The sequence below is a fragment of the Acanthopagrus latus genome, chromosome 16 (genome assembly GCF_904848185.1).
Source record: "Acanthopagrus latus isolate v.2019 chromosome 16, fAcaLat1.1, whole genome shotgun sequence".
NCBI classification, from domain to species: Eukaryota; Metazoa; Chordata; class Actinopteri; order Spariformes; family Sparidae; genus Acanthopagrus; species Acanthopagrus latus.
Genome location: NC_051054.1, coordinates 24754520 through 24761515, shown reverse-complemented (window position 1 = coordinate 24761515; position 6996 = coordinate 24754520). Strand labels below are relative to the sequence as shown.

At 43.6% G+C, this 6996-nt stretch overlaps 1 long non-coding RNA gene across 1 annotated transcript; it reads left to right on the top strand.

Annotated features, from left to right (window-relative positions):
- Window positions 1-3135: 3135 nt before the first annotated feature.
- Window positions 3136-4507, top strand: LOC119004789. The gene is made up of 2 exons (XR_005070308.1): window positions 3136-3326; window positions 3399-4507. It is a non-coding gene; the product is annotated as an uncharacterized LOC119004789 (long non-coding RNA).
- The last annotated feature ends 2489 nt before the right edge of the window (window positions 4508-6996 follow it).

The window sequence follows — 6996 nt, the reverse complement described above, 5'->3', positions numbered from 1 at the left end:
CTCACCACATATCCACCTCTCCTCTGCTTGTTCTCTTCTAACCTCCATCCTTCAGGAGTCTCTGCTCCAAAAACCAGGTCTGCCATTGATTGTCAAAGGGTATGAAAGGGCAATCAATAAGGCTTTTCTGGTGTGGGTAGAAACTATAGAGCCTATAAGAAGGAGCAGGAGGGTCTAAATCTGTGGGGCTTGAGGAGGAATTTATGTAAACTGGCTAGATGTAAGGAGTAAAAAGAAGAAAAACAATGTTCTAAGTTGTAGAATAGTATTCAGTATGACTTTACATACACACAGTCACACACACGGAGATGCACTGCCCCTTCCCATCCCCAAGAAAGGCCCTCTTTAAAAATGTATTCAGTCAATAATGACCCTTCGCCCTCCCAGTCTCTCACAGGACCTAGCATAGCCCGCTTACTCCTACACAGCCTCTCTCTTTCTCTTTCTCTCTCACTGTGCCTCTTCCCGAGCCACACATAACACACACACTCTTAAACAAGCCCTGGCACACACACCTCTTCATCCCCAACCATTAAGCCAGGAAATCCATACAACAATTTAAATGGTGCTGTAGTATCGCTAATAGTTATGCTTACACTTGGTTAACACTACCTGCATTCTGTGACTTTACCAATGGCTCATAAATTAGCGAAGCTATCTGGCTGTGAGCTAGCAGAGTGTGTCATGGTACGCAGACAATGGTATTTTGATCCGTTGGACATGTTGTCTACTCTCCTCCTCCGCCCATGTATCTGATTACTCATACCACTGGATCATGCATCTTAGACTAGAAAAAAAAATTACTATACATTTTAGCAGTATTTCTCTTCATAACAGTGTGTCACTGAGTTATTTGTGTTCGTGCCATGTGTAAACTTTATGTGGTGGTTATTCAGGTCAGAACTACTTATATTGCTTCCCTATTCAAATCGGCTGATAAATGGACTTTTAATTGACATATCAAAGAGTATGCTCAAACTCGGTAGAAACTAAATGTTTAACATAAAATCACAATGTTCCCACAATTTTGGAGGCTGAAGCTCTTTACCTTGGAAAAAGCATTTTGACAACAAATTTTCATTACAAGGCCAATTTAATTGATTTTCCAGAAGTTGTGGTCACCTCTCTTGGTCTTCTTCAATGTATGGCATAGAAATTTATTTGACCTACAAATGGGATTGCAGCTATGTGATAATGTTACACAGAAGCTGTTAGGCACACCAGGATACACTGAATCTTCTTTAATATGATTAGGGCTTCAATTGTTCACATTGTTAAAGAATCATTTGTGCTGATCCTCATTACTGAAGCAGTGGAGTGAAGTGGTTAGCACACACATATGAACTAACGGGAAGCGTAGGTCACACATTGTCGTTAAAAATGAAATGCAACCACTGTCTCTTCTGTTGTTCTGTAGCTGGGACAGAATATAGGCACTTATGTTGATTTATACAACCAACAACCGAGCAATGTGCGTGTCTAGCTCTGTGTGAAGACATTGCGAAACACTGCTGGACACACAAAACTTCACCTCGGGGATGGATGCCCCTCTCTCGGCTATCTCCTATTATCATGCAGAGGAGGTCGGCTTATGAACATCTCTTCCTTTGTTACGTAATGACAGGAGCTGAATCTGAACAGCCTGTTGGAGCGCCGTTTTACCAGTGGGTGGGCTGCAGAGATGATCCATGGCTTTCCTCACTCTGGGAGTTGGTAGGCTCAGGGAGGACCAGTTTACATATGTAGAGACCAGAGAAAACGTGTTTTTCATAATATGTTTTTCATAATATATATGCAACCCTACTGTAGTTCACTTGTTGCAGTATGACTATAATATTCATAGCTGACATTTACATAAACTGAATGTCCAAAATCAAAACAGGCACACTTCAGGTTGTCGTATAAACAACTTCTCTTTTCTCGGTTGGTCCAAAAGATTTCAAAGATCAGAAAAGTCACCAGGAGTCTTCAAGGCTGAGTGCAGTAGGACTTTATTTGCCAGTAAAAAAGAACGGGATCAGACACAGACAAAATCCATGAAAAAACAAACTGACCCGAGGCTCAAAGCCCCGAACATCCTCTTTTAAACGCAGAAAAGTGGGTGTGTCCGTTTGGACAACATGGCCTCAACTAATCACTATTCTGCTTAATTTCTGCTGACACTGCTATTTCTTTATGGAAAAACACCATATTTCTTATGGAAAATCCCCATACCTCTAGTGGAAAAATGCAGTATTACCTTCTGCGCTTGCACGAAGATTGGCTTATGTGCAGAACCGCATGTCAACCTCGCTTGGGTTTTTTGAAGAAGGTGCTCTCCCTGTGTCCTTATCACCAGCTCTAAGAAACTCTGGCCTTTAGGCCTTCAGTTAACTCCCTTTCTTGATGCATCCCATTGTATCTGATCACTCTTTGCACTGTATTTTTAAACTTAATGAAAGTGTTACATTTTTGGTTATATGATGTAATTCTTAGATTTGTGGTTACATTTTCACACTTGACATTATCTGACTATAGCAGCTTTAATCAGTAGATGCACTTTTCAGTCAGCTGGTGCCCAGTAGTATGTTTCAGCAACCCTTTCACACGTTACCCTTTGTTTCTTACTTTTATCATTATAACACTTACTCTCAGTTACCAGTTTTCCTGTCACTGTGGTTATTTTATACTGACCACTATCTACTTACTTTGGTTATTTTACACTACAAGGTCATGCATGTTACATTATCTTTATTTTTGCTGCTTCATATGTTGTAACCATAATAATAATTTTAAAAAATATTTTTCTGTCTGTTCCCATTACCTACCATTACCATCCATTACTACCATGCGCAGTTCACAGAGTAGGTCCCTGTTGGCACCCTGTTCCAATGTAATCAGAGGGGACTGCTCCTCCTCTCCATCCCTTCATTCATCCATTATGAGTAGGTGTTGTAGGTCTCGTTATATTGTTTAATTTGCTGTGATTCCTCAAGATATTTTACCTGTTATGCTGTGTTTTTACAGAGTTGGTTTGTAGTTGTGTTTTATGTTGACTTGGATGTCGTTTTCTTTTAACAGACCATGAACTACACACAGTAGCAGTCTAATTGACAACGAGCCACAGGTGGTGGCGAGCAGGAGAGCGCCCTTTATATTTCAGAGGCCAGTGCACACGAGGAAGCACCCAAGCAGCCAGACCACGAGGAGAGGACCGACCGCTGAAGAGAGCACCCAAACGCAGCAGCCCCGTCCGTTCAGTGTTACAACTCCAGCCCAGAGAAGTAGTGTGTGTTTCGCCTGGAGTGCCGAGCAGGAGCACAGAGAGGGTTGGCTTGCTGGACCAGGTGGAGGAGAGACTGTGTGGAGTAGGTGAGCTGGTGTGTCGGCGGAGGACTGACGGCTGTGTGCTCCCGTAGCAGGCGGATTGAGTGCCGGACCGCGGAGCCCGAGGGAGCAAAAGAGCGGGGTGTGGGCTGTGAACACGGACAAGGGTGACCTTCATCCTGGCCAGGGTTGAGGGGAAGCAACATGGGCTCATAGAGGGGTGTTGTCACGATGCACCCTTCTCACAGCTAAGTACCCTTTTCTTCCTCTTTTAACTGGATTTGGGTTAATCGGATTTTAGATCTGAAGATTATTTTATCGTGATTTGACGTTGGGCCTGATTGTTTACCCGAGCTATTTTTTCCCCCTGTGTATGTACGCTGACTGAAAGCCTTGTCCACTTCTGAGGAAGACGGGGACTACTGTCACGACTGGGTCCAAGAGTGGGCTATCCAGGGGCACAGAGTGATCCTTGGGGGAGACGTTGGGCTGGGTTAATTTTATTACCTCTTTGTTTTATATCATTGAATGTCGTGATTGGAGTCATGTTTTTTTTTTTTAACTCTGCTCAAACCCTGATTTTAATTAAGAACCTGTGTGTTTACCTTTGAGGGTCCTAGGCTCTCATACCAAGGTGGCGTTGTCAGCAATACCTTTTTAACAAATCAATTTGGGACCAATTGTAAACGCCACATAGGCTGCTAAATGGAGTACAGTGCTTCACTTCTGACCCCTTTCAAAGAGCCATGGGGTCTTCCAGTGATGCAACACTCCCATGGTCCTGAGAGGAGTGATTTGGAGTGACCTTGCATAAGTAATTCCCCATAGCATTTAGGGCATGTTAAGCTTCTGGACATTCTGTCCATCTAGGCCTCTTGCTTTCTCTCCTGCTGCATCTAGATATCCTGTTCTTTATGCATCCATTCAATCACTTATAGCATGTTGGTGCCCATGATAAGGTGGGCCAAAGTAGAAAAAAAATCCATAACAACGTGTCTAAACTCATTTGTCATAACCTAAAATTCATGGCATCCAAAAAAAAAAAAAAAAAAAAAAAAAAAGCAGAATTATGCAGAATTATGTAAAACAAATTTCAATTTGAAACATTTTGTTACCATGGCACATTTTTTTTGATAATTTATTACATTGTACTGGCTGTACTGAAGCTAAGGCTGTAGGCAATTAAACCATATAAACAATAGAACGCCTACCTGTAAAGTATCATTTACACTGTACATTAAAGCTTCAGTCCAGAGTTTTGTGAAAATTGCTGACTCAGCCAGAAACTTTCAAATGATTAAGCTTCCAGGTCCCTCCTTCTTCCTCTCTGCTGTGCTGCAGCCTTGCCTTCAAAGCCCCTGAGGTATCTGGATGGCAACACATTCTGATTTTTGAGTTTACTTAGTTCAGACTGAATGATGACTAATTGTTTCTCCTCATGTGAGTTAAGGAATGCAGACAGAGTGAGGCTCACAGCTCCAGGGGTTCAAGTAGTTTTTTCAACTGTGTGAGTACTAAAGGTTAGCAGGCGGCAGGCCATCATAAAGTACTAAACCTGAGGTTGGCCTGCGCGCCAAATGGTGGGAGATGCTTAAATGTTTATGTTCCCGTAGGAGGGCAGGGAACCCATGTGGGTCATTTTGGGGACAAGACATAAAGTTGACCGCAGCCAAGTTAGATGAGTTACGGGGGAGACAGGTCAACTCCTCTTTTAGTCTATTGGATAATTTACCAAAGTGACCATTTAGGAGAAGTGGGTATGTACTGGAAAAGGGACTCTAAAAACCCTCGCATAGGAAGAGAAAGTTAGGGATGGCATTTTGGTAGATCTCCTAAGATTGAGGGTTCGATAGGACTTCTGATAGAGCAGAGGGCGAAACCGGCATTACCTTCACCACAGATTTGAGAACATGAGAATGCAGCCGGTTCTGATTCGGACCCAGTCTTCCCTCTGCAGAATTATTTTATCACATACTACATACTGAGGAAGAAAGCCCAGAAACCACACCCGTCCCCACAGAGGAACCTGCTGTGCATGAGCAGGCTTGTAACCATTGTAACAGAGTACGCCAGATAACCAAGACATTCAAAACAACAACAACATAAGCCCTGATTGTTCTATTTCTGACCAATACAACTAAATTGCAATGACAAGTGCTTCATGCAGATCTCTGTAGATATCCCAAGAAATAAACAATACTCCTCACATCGCGGTAGGTAATCATTCAGGTAATCATCATCATCATGCTGTCTTTTTGAAGCATGTGTAACATTATTCCTCCAAACCAATCAACCACTTCAAAACGTACTGAACATAAACCAATGTTGTAACTGCCCAGTCACTTGAAAGACACTTTTACTAACCAGTAGCCATTAAGACAAATCTAAACACCAGAGTTAGCCTACAAGCTAACAAGCTAGATTTAGCAGCAAGCTACATAGCTTGACTGCAATATTGTGCAGCAATATGCGCTATTGGGAGTATTACTGTAACCACCGCCACCATAGCCTTGTGTTTAAAACATAGAATGGTGCCAAAAGATGGCACCGCCCGAGGTGGCTGCCTGTAGCTACAGCTCCCGTCATGTTTTTTAAATTTTGGGTTTTTTTTTGTTGTTTTATTCCTTTCATTTGTTTTTTTGGATCAATCACAACTTGTTCATGTAAGTTGTGACAATGGCTGGACTAAGTTTTGTTACCCTTCTTGTGTTACTTTTTCTAATGTTTGCAACAGAGAACCTAGCCAGTAGTAATTGGGACAGTGTGAACAGCTGATTGTGCTGTGTAAGCCTGTGCTGCTGCCCGGAGACAGACCTGAGGTCCCGCAGGAATTACAGAGGAGACGTCAGGGCTGCAGGTCTTGAGCCAAACGGAGGGAGAGAAGGAGAAGACGTAAGCCAGCGGTCCCGGCAATTATAATGGGGAACGTGAGGTCTCTGGGGAATAAAATGGATGAACTTGCAGCGCTAGTGATGACCCAGAGGGAATACCGTGAGTATTTTGCTTCAGTGAAACTTGGCTGCACTCGCACACCCCGGACAACAGTGCGGAGGTTCCTGGCTACAGTTTGGTACAGGGAGACAGAGACTGTTTAAAAAGTTGGAAGAAGAAGGGTGGCAGGCTTGCACTTTATGTGAGTGAGAGGTGGTGCAATCCCAGACATGTCAACATGAAAGAACGGCTCTGTACCCCTGACATTGAACTGCTAGCTGTGGGAATGCGCCTGTACTATTTACCGAGGGTATTCACGGCTACCATTGTTATCGCTGTTTACATTCCCCCCGTCAGCTGATGCAGCCGTAGCCTGTGAGGTCATCAGCTCCGCTGCTGCTAAACTACAGACTGAACACCCGGATGCATTCATGGTAATTACAGGTGATTTTAATCATGCCTCACTGGACAAAACTTTAAATAACTTCCACCAATATGTTGACTGCGCCACAAGAGCCAATAAAACGCTGGATCTCCTTTATGCTAATGCCATGGATGCATATGATGCCACAGCCCTTTGCCCCCTCAGCAGGTCAGACCACAACTTGGTCACGATGACTCCCAAGTGTGTCCCTCGTGTGAGAAGGCAGCCTGTGCACACCAGGATGGTGAGGAGGTGGACACGGGAGGCTGCTGACGCACTGCAGGACTGCTTTGAGTCGACAGACTGGGATGTACTCTGTGAGCCTCACAGGGAGG